Source organism: Macaca fascicularis, chromosome 12 (genome assembly GCF_037993035.2).
Source record: "Macaca fascicularis isolate 582-1 chromosome 12, T2T-MFA8v1.1".
NCBI classification, from domain to species: Eukaryota; Metazoa; Chordata; class Mammalia; order Primates; family Cercopithecidae; genus Macaca; species Macaca fascicularis.
The window spans coordinates 111580473-111605817 of NC_088386.1; the positions used below are offsets into that span (position 1 = coordinate 111580473).

General features: G+C 40.0%; 1 long non-coding RNA gene across 2 annotated transcripts in view; it reads right to left on the minus strand.

The window, feature by feature from the left end:
• Positions 1-25345, minus strand: part of LOC123567947 (uncharacterized) — a 229321-nt gene that overhangs the window by 81743 nt on the left and 122233 nt on the right. The window lies entirely within an intron of this gene.

The following is a 25345-nucleotide window of genomic DNA, read 5'->3' on the forward strand; positions in this document are numbered from 1 at the left end:
CTGAGGTTAAGCTAGTGATGGTCGGCTCTCAGGCGATCATGTTCACCCTCCTAGTGTCAGGGAGCCATCTTTACTGCTTTTCCTAAGAGAACGTAAGAGATACTGTGGCAGGGCAGGGACTTGGAAGCAGATAGCAATGTGGACAATCTGACTTTGTTGGCAAATGACTAACCTGAATACAATGAAGTTAAACATCTGCAGACAGTTGTAGGCTTTTATCAGTTTTTATGTCCATGTGGAGTGGTGGGGTTGTGATTTAGAAAGCTGATGGGTTGTGAATTACATTTTTCACCTTTTAGTTTAAGGATTGAATATGACACCTTTGGGTGGAAGAACACATCCGTTGGATTTTACTTTTAAAAAAATGTGACTGAGAGAAAGTGAATCAGCTGTCTTTTGTATTTATTCAGGTTTCATAGTGCTGATTCAGGGACAAGTGTCTTTGTTTTATATCAAATTCTGGGTCTTCTTGAATTGAATCAAAGAGATGAATCAAATGACTCAGAGAAATGTGAGTTGACTTTTTTAAAGGAAACAGAGGAGCATCTGGTGTCAGAGCTTTTAGTCCAGAGTTTCATATGGATGATAGCTGTAGTGCTTTCTAGAATTCTCAGGAATTAATTACAACCAGATTTGTTTTTGTGGCATTCACATCCCATCTATTTGTCAATTGCTCATCCACTTATCCAACTTCTCCATCTCCATCTCCATTTCTTTTTTCCAAGGAAAATCACACAGGAAAATAATAGACTCAACTTGGAAACATCAAAACAGTCAAAGCAGTCTTTCTGAGAACAAGACCTATATCCCTCTGCTTGGTCTGTTTCCCTGAAAACACCCTGAATGATGTTTTTCTTATGTTGAACTCTTCAAGATCCATATTCTTAGACACTGGGCCAAAAATAATGGGCTGCCTTTCCCTATGTGGGACCTTGCCCTATGACCTAAGCTGCCCACACAACCACTGAGCAATAATCCTGTTGGCCTCTTAGAGGGAAATAATGAAAACAAGAAATTGTCCCTCCAACTTGAGGGTTTTTTTCTCCATAAGTCTTAAAGTTAATGAGAGCAGTAAGAATGCATGTGGCTTTAGTATAAATATAAAAACTATTAACTGTAACGATAGAGAAGAATTCATAATTCATAATCATTTCCATCTTTCACGTCGAATATTTCAGGGTTTGGAAAAAACATTTGCATTGATATTTTTCTGTAGCCTAAATTATCCACCAGTATTATGTATCACTAAATTGTGTGTTCAACATAAACACCAAAGTCTATAACTTTGAATATTTCCACAAATACAATGGATAAAAAGGTAATTTTGTTCACATGAGTCAATGAATTTCGGAAGTAGAGGTGGCAATTCAAACAAACTCTACGCTCCAAACCCATCTCTTTGTGCTTCTTCAAGAATCAAGAATCAAGGCTACAATTCTTAATACCTACATGTTCTTTGGCCAGTTACTTAAGTTTTCTTTTTTCAGTTTTCTCATCCGTAAAATGGAGCTACTTGTTTCTACTGCATAGAAGTATTATGAGAATTGCAAGTATTAGAACAATGCCTGCAGTATAGCAAGTATTAGAACAATGCCTGCAGTTATATATATAACATATATAACATGATGTTAGCCATCATGTTTATTTAAACTTCCTAATGCACTTTGTAACTTCTGTGCCTAAAGTGAAGATCCAGGAATACTTAAAGAAATCTCTGAAACAGTTCCTTCTTCGTTTTTTCTTTGCTTGTTTTTGTTTTTTGTTTTTAGATGGAGTTTCACTCTTGTTGCAGTGGCGCCATCTTGGCTCACCGCAACCTCCGCCTCCCAGGTTCAAACGATTCTCCTGCCTCAGCCTCCCGGGTAGCTGGGATTACAGGCATGCACCACCATGCCCAGAAATTTTTGTATTTTTAGTAGAGACAGGGTTTCAAACCATGTTGGTCAGGCTGGTCTCAAACTCCCAACCTCAGGTGATCTGCCCGCCTCGGCCTCCCAAAGTGCTGGGGTTACAGGCGTGAGCCACCACACCCAGCCAACAGTTTTGTAACCTCAGCACCACTGGCATTTTGGGCTGAATAACTTTTTGTTATGGGGGTGCTTTTCTATGCACTGCAGATGTTTAGCAGCCTCTACTCAGCAGGTGCCCCATTTCAGTCATGACAACCCAATATGTCCTCAGACATAGTCAAATGTCCTCTGGGAGAATGAGGGGACAGAGTCAAAACTGCCCTTGACAAGGACTCTAGAATATTCAAAAATTTAAAGCATATGTCTAAAGCAGATTTTCTCTGTCAATGGCATTGTCCAAACATTGCCCAGAGATTCAAACAGCATCTATTTCTTTTTTTAAAAAATCTAATTTCTGATAGGATAATTTAGTTACAATTTGTGGGGAAAAGTTGAAACAAGAAAACAAAAGGGAAAAGAAGGGAGACAGAAAGGAAGAAAAAACAGGAGGGAAGGAAGAAAAAGAGAAAGAAAAAGGAGGGAAGAAAAAAGAGAGAAAGATACTTAATTGTATAAGAATTCTCTATCACTTAACTAGAGACCAGGTCCTCTCTTCCGGTACGCTACAGCAATTGCCAGTTTTTTTAGCTAACACACAGTAACTGAAATCTAGAAGCTTTCTCTAAAAAGCATTTGCTTTAAAAGATTAAGGAAAATCCCATTAGATGGTTGATGGCCTGTGTTTTGTTACATAAGACATGTGGGCTAACTTAAAGATCAACCACTCCTTTCAGTGCTCACTTCTGAAATGGATTTTGTTGGAGGGAGAAAAAGAGGAAAAGATAAAAAGGAACCAGAAATGTCCATTCATTTTGTTCATGAAAATTGCTTTTAGTATTTATTTATCTCCAGGTCTTTGTTAGACAGGACCTCCATTATTATCTTACTCATCTATTTTTATTCCTTTTGACAAAAATTCACATTTTCTTCTCATTACTACAAGATAGTTTAAATCAATCTCCCTCGTGCTCAGGTTGGTGTCGATAAAGCTAACTCGGCAGTTTGGTTTCTGAAAATTGATGAGGAGGAAGAAGAGCTCGGATTTAATTATAACCAGCAAAATGTAACTCTGAACCCAAAAGATCACCAATACATACTTGAGGCAAATAGAAATGTATACATTAAAATGTATTAAATAGTCCAGTCCAAACTCAGTGTTACATTCAGAAAACATCAGCCTAACCTCCAAGAGTAACTAAAAACAATGTAAATTTTTCTTTCACTTTCCTTAAAAATTCCAGGAGGAAAATTATGTTCATAATGCGGACTAGAAACCTCTTTTGTCCATTTGCCACTAGCACTGCCACCCATATGTAGCCGTGTCCCCCAGCAGTCCTTTGAATCTCGCCTAGAACTCAGTCGCCAACACAGTACTTGTATTTTCAATTGCTCTCATCCCTTCCACCTTACCAATGTATTTGTTTTCTTCTCACAGTAGTTGTCTGTTCTTTTGATGTCTATCCAGCTATGATTCCCAGCCTCATAAGGTGTTTTCTTCTCTCTCTCTTTTTTTTCTTTGAAACAGAGTCTCAGTCTGCCATCCATGCTGGAGTGCAGTGGTGCAATCTTGGCTCACTGCAACCTCTGCCTCCTAGGTTCAAGTGATTCTCCTGCCTCAGCCTCCCAACTAGCTGGGATTACAGGCACGCACTGCCAATGGTAGTTGTCTCTTCTTTCTATGTCTATCCAGCTATGATTCCCAAACTCATAAGACAGTCTCATGGGCCCATTAAGTAAAGAAATACACAATCTCTATCACTTAGAAAAGACAGAAGCTATGAATACTCATGTAAATATATTTATATTACATATAACATAATATGTGTGTGTATGAGTGTGCGTGTGTGTGTATGTGTATGTGTGCATAACCCATCCCTGTATGTAACAAATTGAGGGAGTTGGCTTGTTTATAGAATAATGAAATATGAAACTATTCTCACAGTGAAATAATTGCATGAAACTTTTATCAGAAAGGAAGACAATTTTCATTGCCTTTCTAATGAGTGGCTTGGCTATGTATTTTTCTTCTAAGCTTTTATGACTGTTAGTACCAAGATGAAGATGAAGTTGGGAATCAATTCAGCTGCTCTTTCTTTCCTTAATTTTTCTTTTTGAGAAAGGGTCTCACTCTATCACCTAGGCTGGAGTGTAGTGGCATGACCATCATGGCAGCTTCGACCTCCCAGGTTCAAATGATCCTCCTGCCTCAGCTTCCTGAGTAACTGGGACTACAGACATGCACCACTTCATCTGGCTAATTTTTTTAAATCATTTTTATTATTATTATACTTTAAGTTCTAGGGTACATGTGCACAACGTGCAGATTTGTTACATATGTATACATGTGCCATGTTGGTGTGCTGCACCCATCAACTCGTCATTTGCATTAGGTATATCTCCTAATGCTATCCCTCCCCCCATCCCCACCCCACGACAGGCCCCAGTGTGTGATGTTCCCCTTCCTGTGTCCAAGTGTTCTCATTGTTCAGTTCCTACCTATGAGTGAGAACATGCGGTGTTTGGTTTTCTGTTCTTGCAATAGTTTGCTGAGAATGATGGTTTTCAGCTGCATCCATGTCCCTACAAAGGACATGAACTCATCCTTTTTTCTGGCTGCATAGTATTCTGTGGTGTTTATGTGCCACACTTTCTTAATCCAGTCTGTCATTGATGGATGTTTGGGTTGGTTCCAAGTCTTTGCTATTGTGAATAGTCACCTGCCTAATTTTTTGATTTCTTTGTAGAGACAAGGCCTCTCTGTGTTGCCCAGGCTGGTCCCAAATTCCTGAGTTCAAGGGATCCTCCTGCCTCGTCCTCCCAAGCTGCTGATCTTTCATTCAGTTTCATTCAACTCTTCTATTACATTCAATTTCAGTTAGTTCTGCCTTCTGTTTTATTTGAAAGCATGAGGAAAATGATAACTTCTATTTAATACTGTACTTTTCATGGCTTTCAAAAATCACATAAGTGGTTAAAAGTCCAGAGGGACTCAAGATCAGTGTTCACAACCTATTAACTTTTAACACATTCTCCCATTATGCTTTGTGCTTTGAAATATTTGTCTTAAAACACAATTAGTCTTAAAAACTGCATTAATTACAGTAATGTCATTTTCTTCTTTTCAGAGTTTTTGTTCCATGTTGAGATACCCATGCCACTTTAAAAAATAAACTATCCTGACATCTAATTACTTGGTGAATGATTTTAATGGCAGTGACAATAGAGATGGAAGAATTTTTGAAACAATACTAGTTCCACAGCTTTTATGTAAGATACCAAGGTTTAACATCCTCAGATTGGCAACGAGATTGGATAACTTCTGGGGTCTTTTTGAAATTGTATCACTCTTTTCTCTAGGATCCTACTTCTGGAAAATAAGATTAATACTAGTACTACTAAGACACAAAGATTTTTTAATGGAAATAGGAATATCTTCAAAGGATGGATGGACATTGAGTACACTGTATGACAACATTCTTGTATAATAAGATCCTTTCCTTAGAGAATGGGGCAAATCCAGATGGAATGTGAGAAAGACTTCAAGGTTTCAGTGGAATATGCTTATATTGGGAACTGTATTAGTTAAGACTAGGTTTGGCTACACATGACAGAAAACTCAACATAGTCACTTACACAGGATTAAAACATATCCTTGTCATATGAAAGTCTAGAGGTGGTATGTAGCTCTGGGTGTCGGGGATCAAAACTCCTTCTAACTGGGAACCCAGCTTCCCATTCCAAAGATGGCTTCATATTCAAAATGGCTGCTGGGGCTCCAGATACAGGGTCTACCTTCCAGCTAGAAGAACAAAGAACCAAAAAGGCGCATGTTCTTCCCTGTAAAGATACTTTCATAAGTTGAATAGGATGCTTTCATAGGCATCTCATTGGACAGAGTGATTAGAACTTAGTAATTGGCCACAATCAGCTGGAAAGAAGGCTGGCAAATAGAATATTTAAGGCGGTCGCTGTAATCAGCTAAAAAATCATGAGTTACATAATATATAGAAAAGGAGAACAACCACAGAATGACAACTAGAAGTGTCTGCATATCATTCTTCCATTAATTAAAAAAAAATCTTTACTCCAAGATTCACTTGGCCTTGGTAGAATGAAGAATCAGTGTCAACATACCTAGTCAATACACAGCGGTTGGCATTCTTTTGATGGAATGTTGAGTCAAGCTGCATAGATACAATCAATAGACAAACCTGCCTCTTCAAACAACTGAAAATCTCAAACACCTATTGATCACAGGGACGTGCAGAGAAAGGCACAGATTAACCTGATAAGTTAACCAAAATGTCTGGACCTCTGTTTTTGTAGATGCATAAATGATATTTTTTAAGAAATCAGATCTTTAACAACCAAGGTAATAAAATCTGAACTCGCCTTTTTTTTTTTTTTTTTTCTGAAATGGAGTCTTGCTCTGTCACCCAGGCTAGAGTGCAGTGGTGCAATCTTGGCTCACTGCAACCTTGCCCTTTTATTTTTTGATGGATCTTGCTCTGTTGCCCAGGCTGGAGCGCAGTAGTGCAATCTTGGCTCACTGCAACCTCCGCCTCCTGGGTTCAATTGATTCCCCTGCCTCAGCCTCCCGAGTAGCTGGGATTACAGGCACGTGCCACCATGCCTGGCTAATTTTTTGTATTTTAGTAGATAAATGGTTTCACCATGTTGACCAAGACGGCCTTGTCTCCTGACCTCGCAATCTGCCCGCCTTGGCCTCCCAAAGTGCTGGGATTACAGGCATGAGCCACCGTGCCCGGCCCTGAACTCACCTTTCTAATAGAGAATTAGAAAATGGATTTATCTAGTAACAGTAATATCTCAAATACTCATGAAGAATGAGGTGATCCACAGGAAAATCCTAGAAATCTGCATAGCACTAACCAAAAATAAGGTGTTGGTACTGTTTGAGATGATGATGTTAGAGCAGCATGCAATATCCAGAACAGATAAACCCAAACAAACAGAAAGCAGATTAGAGGGTGCCAGGGGCAGAGCGGAGAGGAGAATGACCATGACTGGCTAATGGTTAGAGAGTTTCCTTTGGGGGTGATGAATATGTTTTGGAACTAGATACAGGTGATGATTGTGCAACATCATGAACGTATTGAATGCCACTGAATTGTATACTTTAATATGGTTAATTCTGTGTTATGTGAATTTTATCGCAATTAAAAAAAAATGAGTTAGGGTAGCATGTACCTACCACACTGTAGAATGACTGTTACACAAAATGTGTGACATAAACATACAAATGCAGAAAGATTTATGCTAAAAGGGCCAGCTATCCAAAGCCGCCCATTCCCAAACATGTCAAATTGTCATGATTTAACATAGTACCATCAGACTTAGAACAAGAGAGTTTATACATGGGCATATACTGTGATTGAGGAGTTTTCAAACTTAAGAGCTCAAATATCTAGTTAGAATTAAATCAGTACAATGTGACCCAGAAAAGTGAGATGAAGCTGACAAAACAGAACAATTAGTTTAAATATCAGGAGATGTTGCCTAATGGTGAAGTCAACTATATTCTGAAAAGAGCAGCCAAAGAAAGTTATCCAAATCTTGTAATTTGGGTCATTAAACTGGATCTGAAAAAAAGAAAAAGGATCTGGAAAATACTCTCTGCACACTAATTTTATACTGGCAAGGGCAGGATACAAGGACAGAATGGGTGTTTTCGTTTCTGGGTCCTATTGCCAATGGTTCTGGCTTTCTTATGGCTTGCACATAAAGCCTCAGGTTTGTTTCAGTCATTTCTACTGAAGAATTTATTTTGTGGAGAATATGAAACATGGAAGATGGAAAAACACTTCAGGAAAAAAAAAAAAAAGAATTACCTAGAATTAAATTGTTAAAACAAATCAAATTTATATCACTATTGGATAGATATTTTTAAAGTCTTTGGTCTTGGCACAGAATAGTTCTGTGTTTTAACTTGTTCTTCTGGTCATTTTAAATTAAAAGCCCAAATAATGATGTTATATAGGGTGAGTAACATTTCAGGTCACATAAACATATGACATCACCAGCTTTCCCATGAATAAACACACTGAAGGAAAATAATGTAAAAAGGAAGGAAGAATGAATCCATGCACCCACCTCCCCCTAGCCCTCAGAAAACTTAGCTAAGAAGGCATTTGCCAGAATGAGAAGAGTAGTTCACATTGCTTCTTCATTCAAATAATTCTTTGTTGCTTTTGAAGACAGTAATCAATCCAGAGGAGTAAAGTCCTCCTAAACTCTTCTCAGAGATTCCTGGTACATGAGGTGGGCTGTGCATTTACACTAGAAAGCAAGGCTACTAGTGATAATATTGTAATTGTGGTAGCTAACATTTATGGAGTACTTTCTGAGGCAGAGAGAGATTAATTATGTAACTTGCCCAAAGTTGTATAGCTGGCAAGCTGTGATTCTGGGCCAAGCACCTAAACAGTTTGAACATCAACCACTTAGGCATTCTGCCCTCTGGAACATAATAAATATGAACACCTAGCCATACCTAGATGATCAGAGACGGCTTCCTGATAAAGGTGCAGCTCCCAATACAAATCTTGCAGCACAAGATTGTATCTAGTTCAATAGATGAAGAAGAGGTAGAAGTCAGGCCCAGAACAGGGAATAACATGAGCAAATATTCCAGCCTATGAAGCAGTATGGTATGTCCAGAGAATCACAAGCCATTGTGTGTTATTGAGTTTTGAGGCAGAAAATAGATGAGTTTGGATTTATAAAGAAGAGTCAGATTGTAGATGACTTTTATGTTGTGCAATGAAGCTTGCATTTTATTCAAGGTATAAGAGGCTGCTGAAAGATTTTTAAATGAGGAAATTTAAAGATTTTTAGATAAATTCCTTTGATGATAGCACGGAGGATGTGAAGTTGGGGGACGGCAAGGCTGGAATTAAGGCAGTCAGCTGGGGACTATTGCAATAGTTTAGGTGAAAAAAGACAAGGATATAAATGATGGTGCTGAAAGGTGGGAACAAATTGAAGGAGCATTTGGGAGGTGAATCAGTATGACACAGTGAATAGAGGGAATGAGCAAATGTAAAGAATAATTGTCAGGTTTCTCTGATGGTGGTAACTTGGATAATATTAAAAAAGGAGCAGGTGGGGCTGAGATAAATTCAGTTTGGAGTATTGTAGGTTTGAAGCGGCAGGGGCTGTGAAACATTCAACTGGAGCTGTTTGGCAACCTCTGGGTCTGCAAATTTAAAATTCAAGGAAAAGTTCAGGGCCAGAGCCACAGATTTGTGAGTCATCCATTCACTCACTGAACAAACATTCAAAGAAAAAAAATAAAACAGCTTGCTTCAAGAGCAAAGAGGACCTTATAAGTCCTGTTAAGGAATTTCAACCTTTCCTGTACTTAGCAAGAAATGAATGATGAGATTAAGCAGCAGGGAAATAATTTCAAACTCATATTTTTAAGAGATCACTCTGACAAATATAGGGAGATAGTAGTTAACCTAAGTATGGAGAAGATAGGCCAGGGAAAGTGGCCTATCTTTCCCTGGGCCAGAGAAGATAGCCAGGGAAAGAATAATAGCATAATATAAGCAGCAACTCTAGGAGGGGAACTTCAGATCATCGATATGGGCAAAGAAAGGAAAATCCACAGAGGAGACCAAGCTGGAAAGATTGAGAGAGGTGGCAATATCATGGACATCTAGGGAGTAGGGTACCACGAAGGACAAAGTAGTTGACAAGTCAAATAAATCAAAGTGAGGGGCCCTATAAGATGAATAGTAAGTTGGGTCCATGGTGCCAAATGATAAGGATTTCCCTGGTGAATTTTGCAAAGCTGCAAAAAGCTGCAATGAATGGAGGAGTGAATAGTGAACACTAAAAATGTAAATTAAAACCACAATGAGATATTACCTCACACTTGTTAGAATGACTTTTATCAAAAAGAAGAACTATTAGCATTGATGAGGATGTGGAGAAAAGGAAAGTGTTGGATGCTGTTGGTGGAATATAAATTAGTTACAGCCATTGTGAAAAATAGTATATAGGTTCCCCAAAAGACTAAAAATAGATCCAGCAATCTATTGATTCAGCAATCCTATTTCTGGGTATATATCCAAAAGAGTTGAAATTGGTATGTTGAAGGGATATCTTCACTTCTATGTCCACTGCAACACTATTCACAATAGCCAAGTTTTGGACTCAACCTCGATGTTCATCAACTGATGAGTGGATACATACACAGTAGAATACTACCCAGCCTTGAAAAAAAATCCTTTCATTTGTGACAACATGGATGAACCTGGGGGGAATTGTGCTGAGTAAAATAAGTCAGGCACAGAAAAACAAATACCACATGTTCTCACTTACATGTGGCATCTAAAAAAGTTGACCTTGGAAGTAGAGAGTAGAATGGTGATTACCAGAGCTGGGGATGGCAGGGGAAGAGGGAGGGAATGGAGAGTTGTCAGTCAAACGGTACAAAGTTTCAGATCGATAGGAGAAATAATTTTGAGATTTATTGTAGAGTCAGTAATAATGTATAGTATATTTCAGAATAACTAATAACTAAGTAAATTTCAAATGTTTCACCACAAAAAAAAGATGAGATGATGGTATTTTAATTAGCCTGATCTAATCATTTCACATTGCTTACATGTATCAAAACATCACATTGTACCCCATGTATGTATACAATTGTGATTTTTCAATTAAACTTATATTTTTATATATATATATATATATATATATTTTTTTTTTTTTTTTGAGATGGAGTCTCACTCTGTTGCCCAGGCTGGAGTGCAGTGGCGCGATCTCGGCTCACTGGAAGCTCCACCTCCCAGGTTCACGCCATTCTCCTGCCTCAGCCTCCCGAGTAGCTGGGACTACAGGCACCCACCACCGCGCCCGGCTAATTTTTTGTATTTTTAGTAGAGACGGGGTTTCACTGCGGTCTCTATCTCCTGACCTTGTGATCCACCCGCCTCAGCCTCCCAAAGGGCTGGGATTACAGGCGTGAGCCACCGTGCCTGGCCTAAAATTATATTAATTTTTAAGGCCAGACACGGTGGCTTATGCCTTTTATCCCAGCCCTTTGGGAGGCCGAGGCAGGTGGATCACATGAGGTCAGGAGTTTGAGACCAGCCTGGCTAACGTGGTGAAACTCCATCTCTAGTAAAAATACAAAAATTAGCCAGGTGTGATGGTGCACACCTGCAATCCCAGCTACTTGGGAGGCTGAGGCATGAGAATCGCTTGAACCCAAGAGGCTGAGGTTGTAGTGAGCTGAGTTCGCTCACTGAGTTGAGTATCTGTCTCAAAAGAAAAGAGTAATATTAATTTTTTAAAGAAAGATTATAAACTACTCTTAAAGAAGCATCACTTTAATAGAAAGAAGAGAGCCAAAGGATATTTTTCTTAAGATGAAAGAGACTTGGGCATTTTTATAAACTGAGAAGAAGGATGCATCATTAAAAAAAAAAAAAAGGCGGTTACAGATAAAGAAGACTGATGAGGAGGCAGGACAAGGAGCTGGCTTTAAACACATTGACTTCTTCTCTTACTGCAACTTTTCAGGCCTAAATTATACAATATCTTTCTAATGTAAAAAAAAAGTTTTGTATTTTTCAGCTAACTAGGTTTAGCATGGATATACCATATGGATATTTGAGGTAAATGGGTTTAGCATGGATATATCCATTTGGATCTCTATCATAGACTCATCCTTGTTTTGGACTATGAATTTCAGTCTTCTTATTTGTACTTCTCTTCGACTCTTGTTGAATATTTGTGGCCTGTTTCTGTTAAGGGCATTCATGGGTTTGATGGATGTATTGCTTTGCCTCCTTCCAGAACTTTCCCTGCTCAAAGTCACTGCAAATCCCAGATGCCCTCCATGGCAGCCTGCTTCCCATAACTTGAAACATTGTTGTTTTACATTAATGTTTGCCTAGGGTTACTAGTTTACAACAAATGTGAACAAAAAAATGCTAGTGCTTGCTGACAGGGTCATGGAGGAATTTCTGAAGAGAACATCCGTCAGAGGGAGGACTCTCCTTCCACAGATGCAGCACAGCCTTCTTTCTGTGAAGACACGGGATTGCTGAGTGCCGGAGGACTGGGGGCTCTGTACGTCCTGAATATCTGGCTGTGGTGATAGTGGTGGAAGTGGAAACGCCCCCACAGTTACCTTTATCAGTGAAGTAGAAAGTCATTTTATTCACAAAGGAAAACAGAAAGCTCAGAAGTAGTATGGAATGTAAAAGAAAAAGAATGGAGGAAACGAAAAAGGTCTTTTTTTTTTTTTTTTTTTTTGAGACGGAGTCTTGCTCTGTTGCCCAGGCTGGAGTGCAGTGGCCGGATCTCAGCTCATTGCAAGCTCCGCCTCCCGGGTTTACGCCATTCTCCTGCCTCAGCCTCCCGAGCAGCTGGGACTACAGGCGCCCGCCACCTCGCCCGGCTAGATTTTTGTATTTTTTAGTAGAGACGGGGTTTCACCGTGTTAGCCAGGATGGTCTCGATCTCCTGACCTCGTGATCCGCCCGTCTCGGCCTCCCAAAGTGCTGGGATTACAGGCTTGAGCCACCGCGCCCGGCCACGAAAAAGGTCTTTTAAAGAAGGGTCGCTGTGGAGTGTGAATCAAATTCTTAGTGACCTTAAAGAGGTGTGAATTCTACTAAAATTATTTTTATTTCCTTTTGCTCACTTGACAATATTATTTTTATTGTTACATTGATTTGAGAGTTAGCCACATGGGGCCTTGTGATTATTTGGCCTTTACATGGTAAAATTAAAAGAGGAAAATTCGTCATTTCCTTCTTTTCTTAAAAAAAAAAATACAGGTGGACAAGCTGCAAAGTTTCATAAAGTCTCAACAATGGCCATGATGGAAACTGGAAAAGTTAGAACAAATAGACCAAGGCTGGGGGAATTTACTGAACTCTGGGACTCCCTTCCAAGTATGGTGATCAGCAATCCAAACTAAACTCACTAAGGTGTCCTGAAAAACATGGGGCCAATAAAAGATAGCGTCAATCTGGAACACAACCTCCGAATTGGGACTAAACCCCAAGTCAATGAACGGAGAATAAACAACAAGTTATAGCTCCAGGGACCTGGCAAGAGTGAAGAAGGGAAAAGTCTACCGAAAAAGTCGTAGTTCAGGGAAGACTTTATCTTAGCAGGAGCAGGAGAAGGGACGCAGTTAAATCCATCCATGGGGACTGGGCGGGCTTGCTGGTGATTAGAGGAGAAGCCTGCTATTCAGCCATTCTGCTTCTTCATATAGATGAGGCTACTTACACAGCTTCAGACTTAGTTAGGATTGGGTTGCCAGGGAGGTGGGGACATGCAGACACCAAAATGTGCTGCGTCTCTCTCTGTCTCTCTGTATCCTCCTACCCACATGATGTCTACTGCCCTTTTTGCAAAACTGCATTCTGCTTTGGTAATATCCCATGTCTTGGACCTTTGCCAATTGTCTCTTCTTTGTCTCATCTAAAGCATTCTCTCACTCTTTTCTTTTTTTTTAGATGGAGTCTCACTCTGCTGCCAGGCTGGAGTGCAGTGACACGATCTCGGCTCACTGCAACCTCCGCCTCTCAGATTCAAGTGATTCTTCTGCCTTAGCCTCCCAAGTAGCTGGGATCACAGGCACACACCACCACACTCAGCTAATTTTTGTATTTTTAGTGGAGACAGAATTTCACCATGTTGGCCAGGATGGTCTTGATCTCTTGACCTCGTGATCCCCCCACCTCGGCCTCCCAAAGGCATTCTCTCTTTATTCCCCCATATAGTCAGTCCCTCAAGGTCTTGACAAAGGCCTAGTTAGAAAGATTTAAAAAAAAAAAAAAAAAAAGAAAAACCCAGAAAAGAAATGAGTCTAAAGGCTGATATCCCTGTGGGTTAATTCTCCTAGATAACACTGACATTTTAACAAATGCTTTTAGTGCTAAAGAGGAAATACGTGGGAAAGCTTTTAATCATGGGCCAGGTGAATGGAATAGCTGTTTATCAAAACATTTATTAGATGTGTGTACTTCTCAAATGATGCCATGCAGATTTTTGCCTAATTTGTAGATCTAGTTTGTGCATCCTCCATCTCTCTCTCTCTCCCTCTCTCTCTCTCTATTTCTCTCTTTCTGTGTCCCTTTCTTTCTGTCTCTCTCTCTCTCTCTCTGCCTCTATAGCTCTATTACCCTATTTCTCTCTTTTCAGTGATATATATTTCTCCCCTTCCATACAAAGGTATTGTATTACTGCATATTCTTCAGTATTCCCATATAGATTTTATGATAACAATTATCTAAAATGTACAGATTTGCTTGATTCTGTTATATGGTCAGATGTGTGTAACTATTTCATGCATGCTTAAAAAGAGTGAGTATTCTCCCAGTTGTTGGGTGGAGTGCTTATTAAATCAAGTATATTAATTGTGTTTTCAAATCTTCTGTATCTTTTGGTCTTTTTGTTCTTTGATATATGAATTGTGGATGGAGGCATGATAAAATCTTCCACCACAACAGATTTTAAAATTTCTCCTTATATTTCTGTAAATTTTTGCTTTATATATCTTGAAGTTATTATTATTCAGTGCATATAAGTTTCTTTCATGTGAACCAAAATCTCTTATCATTATATGGTAACACTATTTATTTGCAGTAATATTATTTTGTCTGATAATTATATAGTTATACCTGTTACATATTTATAGTATTTGTCTAATATATTCATTACTTATTGATACATAACAAATTGTCCTTAACAAGTAGTCGCTCAAAACGATAATTCACATTTATTATCCTCTCAGATACTGTGAGTTAGCAAGTCTGGAGAGACTTAGCTGGGCAGTTCCACCTTGAGGTTGGAGTTAAGGTGTTGGCTGAGAATAGTCATTTGAATGCCTGATTAGAGCCAGCGCATGTGCTTTCAACATGACTCACTCACATGACTGGCAAGTTGGTGCTAGTTGTTGGCAAGAGGTTTCAGTGGCCTTTCCACAAGCTGCTTGAGTGTTCTCATGACATGGTGGTTAGATTCCTTTAGGCAAGTGATCCAAAACAGACAGTCAAGTGGAATACCTTTTTTCATGGTATCACTTTACCAGTTCTACCACTTTTTGTTAGAATGGTCAGACTCAAGGGGAGAGAAACTAGATGCTACTCTTTTTTTTCTTTTTTCTTTAAGACAGGGTCTTGTTCTGTTGCCCAGGCTGAAGCACAGTGGTGCAATCACAGCTCACTGCAGCCTCGACCTCCCAGGCTCAAGTGATCCTCCCACCTCAGCCTCCTGAATAGCTGTAACTACAGGCATGTGCCACCACATCTGGCTAATTTTTTTATGTTTTGTAGAGAAGAGATTTCACCATGTTGCCCAGGTTGATCTCAAACTTCTGGGCTCAAGCGATCACCTGCCCCAGGCTCCCAAAGTGCTGGGATTACAGGCATGAGCCCCGGTGCCTGCCCCTAGATGCTACCTTTGAAAGGGAAAGTGTCAAATAATTTGCAGATGTATTTTACAACTACCATAATGGTCTTTTGATATTCTTTTACTTTCCATCTTATTGTGTTCTTATGTTTTAGGTACACCTCTTGTAAATGAATATAGCTGGAATTTTATTCCAATGTAATAATTTTTATCTTTTAACTGGAAAATGTAGCCCATTTATATTATTTGTTGAGTAGTAATAAATCAGGATTCATTTTTAACACTTTTTTCTCATATGTTTTATTTTCTTCATATTTCCTGTATTTCTTTTTCTCTCTCTCTCCTTTCTTGCCACCTTTTGAAATTATTTTTCCCTACATTAAAAAATTTCCTCTCTGCTCATTTTGCAGTTATACATTCTATTTATATTCTCTTACTGGTTACTCTATACAACTGAGCATGCATATTTAACTTCAAATTCTGAAGTAAATCAATATCTTCCTTATAAGTTTGTGTTCATTAGAACTTTGTCTGTAGGATTTAAGAATTGGGTTTTAAGCAAACTTTTCCAGAGATTTGTATTTGCTTCCTCCTTAAGGCAGTACCAATATGAAACCACTTTAAAGCTGGGGTTGAGGACCACGCATATAGTGTGAATTCAGCACACAAATCTATTTAAGAGACTATTAGGAATTTTCAGAAGAGACTTCCTGTTTTCATTAGTACAAGTTTCTATATTTTGGTTTTTGCTTTTTTGCATTGTTGTTCTCTTGTGTTTTAGTTCATCCTTTAACTAAAGGTGTTCTTTGGGGATCAGTGGTCTTATGTAAGAAGAGAAAACTTTCCAATCTGACTTCTCCCTAGTGTGAACAATCGGTCTTGGTTGCCTCATTCCTCCCCAAAATTGGCCCACTGAAATCTGTAGAATACCAAGGATTGCCATTGCTTATCTCTTTAGACTCATGACTTCTTGCTTTTTTTACTTTTAAAGACTTCCTTATTTTCTTGTCAGCTTAGCCATATGCTTAAAAGAATTTTTAAAACTATGTTAACTAGGGAAGTTTCAAAATACTTTGCAAATAGAACTAACATTGAAGCCATACCAACAAAAGGGTGGCAGAAACTTGCAGCCTGAATTTAACCAGGCTGATTGTCTGCTAAAACAAAAATATTGACATTCTTTATAGGATTCAAATAAGACCCAGGGCCTAAGAACATAATATTTAAAATTCCAAGGATACAATTCAAAATTACATGGTCTATGAAAAACCAAAAAAAAATCTCAATTTACATGGGAAAAGGACAGTCAACAGACATCAATTCTAAAATGACACAGATGTTGGAATTGTTTGAAAAAGACTTTAATCAGCTACTATAAAATCCTCCAAAAAGTAAGGACAATACACACACTCCTCTGGCTGAGGAGATCTGCTGGGCCCTGCTCTCTCCCACTGCAGTGGGCCACTGTGATGACTCTTAGGAGCTCAGCTTACGAAGCCCAGGACAAGATTCCCTGTAAGACCATTTTCAGTTCCAAAGTTCAATGAACTAAATCTTAAAAGGCATGAGAGTGGAAGGGATCATGCCATTCCTTCATGACATACAGCAGAGGTATTCCTGGAGAAGAAGGAGAAAAGATCTCTCAACCACCATTCAACTGTGTCATAATTACTGTATAAAAATGCCTATACACCTCAGGAAAGAAGACAAGGATGAATTATAGATTAGAGTCTGTTAGGATACTTTCTACTGAAGTTAACAGAAGACTGCACTAGAAATGGCTAAAGAAATGGCAATTTGTTATTTCCTATAACAAGAAGGCAAAGATGAATCAGCGACTAGCTGGCCTTGTCAAGGACCTGGGTGCTTCCTCCTTTCCTTGCTCTGCCATCCTCAGTAGAGCAAGTCTTATTTTGGCAGGCAGGCAAGTCTTATGTTCTTGCAAGATGATTCAGTAATCTCTTGTGCAAAAATGATCACATCCAGTGAAGAAAAGGAGCATTGCTTTCCATGTGGCCTTTCTGGGAAAGAAAAAAAAATGACTTTAAAGGAGAAGTTCCATGACTTCTACCATTTGCAATAAAAATGAGAACTGAAATCCAACTAAGCGCCCAGCTACCGACTAAATAGACACCATAACTCCTGTCCTTTCAGGGTCCTGTCTTTGTAAAGTGTATCAGTCAGGGTCTCAGCCACAAACAGACGGCATACTCAAATTAGGATAATCTGAAAAGAGTTTCATAAAGGGACAACTGTATTTTAAAAGATACGAGCAGAGGCCGGGCGCGGTGACTCACGCCTGTAATCCCAGCACTTTGGGAGGCTGAGGTGGGCAGATCACAAGGTCAAGAGATCAAGACCATCCTGACCAGCATGGTGAAACCCTGTCTCTACTAAAAATACAAAAATTTGCTGGGTGTGGTGGCATGCGCCTCTAGTCCCAGCTACTCAGGAGACTGAGGCAGGAGAATCGCTTGAACTCGGGAGGCAGAGGTTACAGTGAGCCAAGATCACGCCACAGCACTCCAGTCTGGCAACTGAGCATCTCAAAAACAAAAAAAAAAAGATATGAGCAGAGAGTAGGGAAAACACAGAATACAGTTCAATACTCCAGGGCTTTCACAATTCTCTCCAATCCCACACACACTTCGAGAGAAGAGAAAGGGATGGAGGCAACATTACTAGAACTGGAAGGAGAGTCATAGAGCAGGAGTCAGCAAACTTTTTCTGTAAAGGGCAAGAGGGTAAATATTTCAGTCTTTGCAGGCTTTGTTTCCCTCTCAACTGCTCAGCTCTGCCATGGTAACACAAAGGCAGCCATAGACAATATGTAAATGTGTGAGTGTAAACTTTATTTACAGATATTGGAATTTGAATTTGATGCAATTTTCATGCACCATGTGAGGCGGAGATTGCAGTGAGCCGAGATCGCGCCACTGCACTACAGCCTGGGAGACAGAGCGAGACTCCGTCTCAAAAATAAAAATAAACAAATAAGTAAAATAAATAAAACAATTTTTTTAACCACTTAAAAATGTATGTAGCTGACAGGCCATGCAAAACATGGTGGGCTGGATTTGGTTCATGGGTCATGATTTATCCATCCCTCCTGTCAAGAGGAGCTGTGAACCTCAGCCAAGGGAAGCATTCACCCTTAGGGATATTGTAAGGGAGAAGCCACAGGAATAAATAGGCTGACCTCATTCTCTTCTCATTAAAAAATCCAACCAGAAGCCAAAGAGTAAGCACACCCATTAACGTGCTCCATATAGGTTATCCTCCCAAGCAGAGAGCTGGGTGGAGAAGGGTAGAGAGAGCATCTGGAGAACAGGAGACACCTGGCACAGCACTTTCCATGTTGCCAGTTTACTACTGTCTGTTTTCTTTAGTAGCTCATAAACTCGTAGAAGAAAACAGAGCAAAAGGGTGTTTGCTGTGCTTTATTCTTTGGGGGCAATAAGGCAGAGAGACAGGAGCAAGACTGTGTCCTATCCTGAAACCAGACAGGACAACTCCAAAGGACAAGATAGGATGACATCAGCTCTAATGAGAAGTGGAAAACAAGTCAAACTCTTGGCATCTTGAACAAAGGAAAAAGGAAAGACAGACACTGCCAGATGTTTCTGATGTTGAATAAGGGGGCGGGGGGAAACTACATGTTGCTGTTGTGTAAAATCCTTTCTTGATAACCCTTAATAACCCAGGTACCATCTACCTCTCCTTTGAAGCTCTACAGAATTAGGGGCCTATTTTATAGCAGATTTGGGGCTATAAACTTTTTTTAGTATATATCTTATTTCACTATATTTATTAGAAGTTTCTTGCATGCAAGTGATAGAATACAACTCAAATCAGCTTAAGTCTTAAAACGAAAATTAAAGGAAGAATTCTGAGTTATAATCTGATGAAGGGTTGACTAGGCCAGGTGGGGGGCCCATGCCTATAATTCTAGCACTTTGGGAAGCTGAGGCAGAAGGATTCGTTGAGCCCTGGAGCTGGAGACCAACCTGGGCAACATAGTGAGACATCATCTCTGGAAATAATGTTTTTTAATTATCTGGGCATGGTGGCACACACCTGTAGTCCCAGCTACTCAAGAGTCTGAGGTGGGAGGTTCAGCCAGTGAAGTCAAGGCTGCAGTGAGCTGAGATCACACCATTGCACTCCAGCCTGGGTGACAGAACAAGACCCTGTCTCAAAAAAAAAAAAAAAAAACAAAGAAAGAAAGAAAAGAAAAGAAAAAAGAAAAGAAAAGAAAAGAAAGGAAAAGAAAGGAGGGAGGGAGGGAGGGAGGGAAGGAAGGAAGGAAGGAAGGAAGGAAGGAAGGAAGGAAGGAAGGAAGGAAGGAAGGAAGGAAGGAAGGAAGGAAGGAAGGAGGGAAGGAAGGAAGGGAAAAAAGAAAAGATACAAAAGAAAAGAAAAAGTTGACTAAGCCACTAGAATGGCAAGGAGCAGACAGCTCTCAAATTCCTGGAAACTGAGGATATACACACTAACAAATCCTCTCTATCTCATCTGTGATTCTTTCTCTGTTAACATAATTTTCTCAGTGCGGAACAGCTTTCTCTCCAAGGTACACAACCTGCATCCCAGTTTTACATCATGTAGCCAAAATTCTCAAGAAAAGGAATCTGGTCTCTTTTGGATCATGTGATCATTCATGGACCAATCAACTATGGTTGAGTGGTAGCTGGGAGCTTATTAAAATCTTTCTTTCTTTCTTTCTTTCTTTTTCTTTCTTTCTCTTTCTTTCTTTCTTTCTTCTTTCTTTCTTTTCTTTCTTTTCTTTCTTTCTTTCCCTCCCTCCCTCCCTCCCTCCCCCCCTTCCTTCCTTCCTTTCTTTCTTTTTTGAGACAGATTCTCGCTCTGTCGCCCAGGCTGGAGTGCAATGGAGTGATCTCAGATCACTGTAACCTCTGCCTCCCGAGTTCAAGCGATTCTCCAGCCTCAGCCTCCTGAATAGTTGAGACTACAGGCACCCACCACCACTCCTTGCTAATTTTTCTATTTTTAGTAGAGATGGGGTTTCGTCATGTTAGTCAGGCTGGTCTCAAACTCCTGACCTCAGGTGATCCACCCACCTCAGCCTCCCAAAGTGCTGGGATTACAGGCATGAGCCACCTGTCTCATAGGTATCTGTTCCTCATATTTCCGCATGTGAGAACTTGAGGGCAGGACTTTTCCTATTTTGTCCCCACAGGACCCAGCACAATGTCTTACACATGGCCCTCCATCAGTATTTTTAGAATGGAAAAATTACTTTTGCCGGTGACATTTCCCTTATATCAGTGGAAACTTACATGCTCTGGATAATGTTTCAAAATTTTCATATTAGTTAAGATTATCTCATAACTTTTCTCCTATTTTTAAAACTTTGGAAGTCTTATTAATGCAGCTGACTATAATCATTAAAGCACAATTTTTTAAATAAAGCAAATTCTGATACCAAATTCTGGATCAAACCAAGACAAAAAGGAGAATAGCTATCATGTCAGGTTACCTTCCACTTTGAGTGTTCACAATTTAATTACCATATGGCTACCAACTGATTATTAAATCAGTTGGGTGGAGAAGGATTGGACTGGGTTTATACCTATCCAAATCCTTTCACTTAACATGACAAGTAGAAGTAAAACTAAGATAATACCCAAAAACTTCAACCCGATTTTAAGTCTGTTGTTTGGATTTATACCTATCCAAATCCTTTCAGTTAACATGACAAATAGAAGTAAAACTAAGATAATACCCAAAACTTCAACCAGATTTCAAGTTCAATGTATTTTCTCTGTAATCACCTTATTGTCTTCTTCAGTGAATTTTGTCTCATTGACCAAAATTCCTCTTTGGCCTCATCTTTACCTTCAATGTCTCAGTTCTGATTCTCTCTCTCACACTATTGGCCTCCTTCTCACTTAAATTGCCTTCTACCAAATGGAAGCCAGAGTCAGTCTTTTCAGTAGGGATATCTTACATTTAAGAATTTTTTATATCCCTCCATTTTCCATCGATAACAATTTCCCGATTCCAGTTCTACAATATTTTATGCCAAGCGTCCAAGCATTGTCAGAGAAAATTCTAAAATTGTTATGTACAAATGCATACCAAATAGTTTGAATGCATACTTTTAAAAATTTTATTGCAGCCTGTTTTTTTTCTCACCAAAATTGTTACCTACTCTGGTTTTAAATCTTGCTCCACTGCCCTATCCCATCAAATAATCTGATTAAGTGGATTTTAGTCATCCAGGATTAACTTCCTCTTTTTAAAATCTTAACTTTAAAATTGCACTTTCTCAAAGAATGATGTGCCATTTGGTTTACCAAAGACTACTGTTCTCTTTGTAATTCTATCCTGTTCTCCTAATCTAAGACTTTGTGTCTTAGCTCAGGCTGCCATAACAAATGCAGCAGACTAAATGGCTTACACTAGAGAAATTTACTGTCTCACAATTCTGGAATCTGGAAGTCCAAGACCTAGGTACCCATAGTATTGGATTCTTCTGATGCTTCTCCCCTTGGCTTGCAGATGGCTTTTCTCTTGCTGTGACCTCACATGGTCTTTACTCTGTGTCTCTGCACACTCCTGGTGTTTCTCTGTATATCCTAATCTCCTCTTCTTGGACACCAGTCAGATTGGATTAGGGCCCACCCTCATGTCTTCATTTTAACTTAATCACCTCTTCAAAAGCCCAATCTCCAAATATAGTCACAGCCTGAGGTTCTGGAGGTTGGGGCCTCAACCTATGAAAAAATGAAAAATTACTACTCGACACTGCAATTCCTTCTGAAGGGATTAGCACCTATAAAAAGAAACATCAGGACTTCTTCTAGGCCTTTGCTATTTATGTAACAGAAACTTTGAGCAGATTGGTGGGTTTTGTACATGAGCAAGTGGGCCAGGAACTGAGTCGTATTCATCTTCAACAAATATTTACTCTATGCCTATAATGTGGTGTCGGGAATCGAGAGGGGAAAGACCAAAATTGTTCTTCAATAATAGAGCAAAAAGAATTTGGAGTTCTTGAAGGCAGCTTGGAAGGGAAAGAATGAGGAAGATGAAATGGAGCCAACATAGGGTGGGAAAGTTCAGGATGCTGCCTAGGCCGGGAGTGCTGGTGATAATATCCCCAGAGGTAGAATGGCCAGAAGCTCTTTCTGAGCGGCAGCAGCGAATTTTAAGTTGCTTTCATTCTTAAGACGTAAATGCTTCTGTATCTGCAAATTTTAAGACTACTGCATTTGTGGGATCAGCATGTGTTTAAACCAAGGAAAAGGGCTGAATTTCATGTCTCCACTGAGCCACTGTGGAGGGAAGACAACCAATCAGTCAGCTTGGTGGAAAGTTTTCTCACATAGCACACATACAGTAGAAGCAGAATGTTGGAATCAGAGGTAAGCACAAAAGCATAAGTCACCTACGAATTCACAAAAAATTCTGAAGAAGGAATTGGGCATTTAAAAGTTTTATTAAAAAGCATTTAAGTCATGTAAAAAAAAAAAAAAAAGGATAAATACCATAAATTTCCAGGTAGACACACCAGCCAGCATAAGAAATGCATTATCAATGTATTTGAAGCTCCCTGTGTTTCTTCAATATTGTTTCCCTCCCACTCCACTCTAGATATAACCCCCATCTTCAATTTGATATTTGTCACCCCCAAAGTCATTGGATGTCCCACAAATAGCAAAATAAAGTTCAGTTCAATCTTGTCTATGTCTAAGGCAATTCTGACATGTGGTTTATGAATACATAATTTGTGCATCCCTGATGCCAGGCAGCTACTTGGTATATAATATGTTCAAATCAGATAATAAATACACATCAACACAATTACACACACACATACACACACACACATACCTTTATGTAAAGCATTTATACATAAAAACATTGTAGTTATAAATGTAATATACATAAATATCTTGACTATTTCAAGGTATTCAGGATATCTGAGGTTTATTCAATTCTATTTCATTTTAACAACTAAACACAAATCAATACATTATCTGTTTTTATAATAACAGTCTTCTTGGGGCTTAAAAATTTTTAAATATGTAATATACTCTGATTTCCCTGAAAGCCACAAACCAATTTTCTTCTCAGCACTAGGCACCCAATTACAACATTTAAAATTAAAAGTGGGCGGAGCAAGATGGCCGAATAGGAGCAGCTCCAGTCTCCAACTCCCAGCGCGAGCGACACAGAAGACCGGTGATTTCTGCATTTTCAACTGAGGTACTGGGTTCATCTCACTGGGGAGTGCCTGACGATCGGTGCTGGTCAGCTGCTGCAGCCCGACCAGCGAGAGCTGAAGCAGGGCGAGGCATTGCCTCACCTGGGAAGCGCAAGGGGGAAGGGAGTCCCTTTTCCTAGCCAGGGGAACTGAGACACACAACACCTGGAAAATCGGGTAACTCCCACCCCAATACTGCGCTTTAGGAAACAGGCACACCAGGAGATCATATCCCACACCTGGCCGGGAGGGTCCCACACCCACGGAGCCTCCCTCGTTGCTAGCGCAGCAGTCTGTGATCTACCGGCAAGGCAGCAGCGAGGCTGGGGGAGGGGCGCCCGCCATTGCTGAGGCTTAAGTAGGTAAACAAAGCTGCTGGGAAGCTCGAACTGGGTGGAGCTCACAGCAGCTCAAGGAAACCTGCCTGTGTCTGTAGACTCCACCTCTGGGGACAGGGCACAGTAAACTAAGACACACAGACACCTCTGCACAGACGCAAACGACTCTGTCTGACAGCTTTGAAGAGAGCAGTGGATCTCCCAACACGGAGGCTGAGATCTGAGAAGGGACAGACTCCCTGCTCAAGCGGGTCCCTGACCCCTGAGTAGCCTAACTGGGAGACATCCCCCACTAGGGGCAGTCTGATACCCCACACCTCACAGGGTGGAGTACACCCCTGAGAGGAAGCTTCCAAAGCAAGAATCAGACAGGTACACTCGCTGTTCAGAAATATTCTATCTTCTGCAGCCTCTGCTGCTGATACCCAGGCAAACAGGGTCTGGAGTGGACCTCAAGCAATCTCCAACAGACCTACAGCTGAGGGTCCTGACTGTTAGAAGGAAAACTATCAAACAGGAAGGACACCTACACCAAAACCCCATCAGTACATCACCATCATCAAAGACCAGAGGCAGATAAAACCACAAAGATGGGGAAAAAGCAGGGCAGAAACGCTGGAAATTCAAAAAATAAGAGCGCATCTCCCCCGGCAAAGGAGCGCAGCTCGTCGCCAGCAACGGATCAAAGCTGGATGGAGAATGACTTTGACGAGATGAGAGAAGAAGGCTTCAGTCCATCAAATTTCTCAGAGCTAAAGGAGGAATTACGTACCCAGCGCAAAGAAACTAAAAATCTTGAAAAAAAAGTGGAAGAATTGATGGCTAGAGTAATTAATGCAGAGAAGGTCCTAAACGAAATGAAAGAGATGAAAACCATGACACGAGAAATACGTGACAAATGCACAAGCTTCAGTAACCGACTCGATCAACTGGAAGAAAGAGTATCAGCGATTGAGGATCAAATGAATGAAATGAAGCGAGAAGAGAAACCAAAAGAAAAAAGAAGAAAAAGAAACGAACAAAGCCTGCAAGAAGTATGGGATTATGTAAAAAGACCAAATCTACGTCTGATTGGGGTGCCTGAAAGTGAGGGGGAAAATGGAACCAAGTTGGAAAACACTCTTCAGGATATCATCCAGGAGAACTTCCCCAACCTAGTAGGGCAGGCCAACATTCAAATCCAGGAAATACAGAGAACGCCACAAAGATACTCCTCGAGAAGAGCAACTCCAAGACACATAATTGCCAGATTCACCAAAGTTGAAATGAAGGAAAAAATCTTAAGGGCAGCCAGAGAGAAAGGTCGGGTTACCCACAAAGGGAAGCCCATCAGACTAACAGCAGATCTCTCCGCA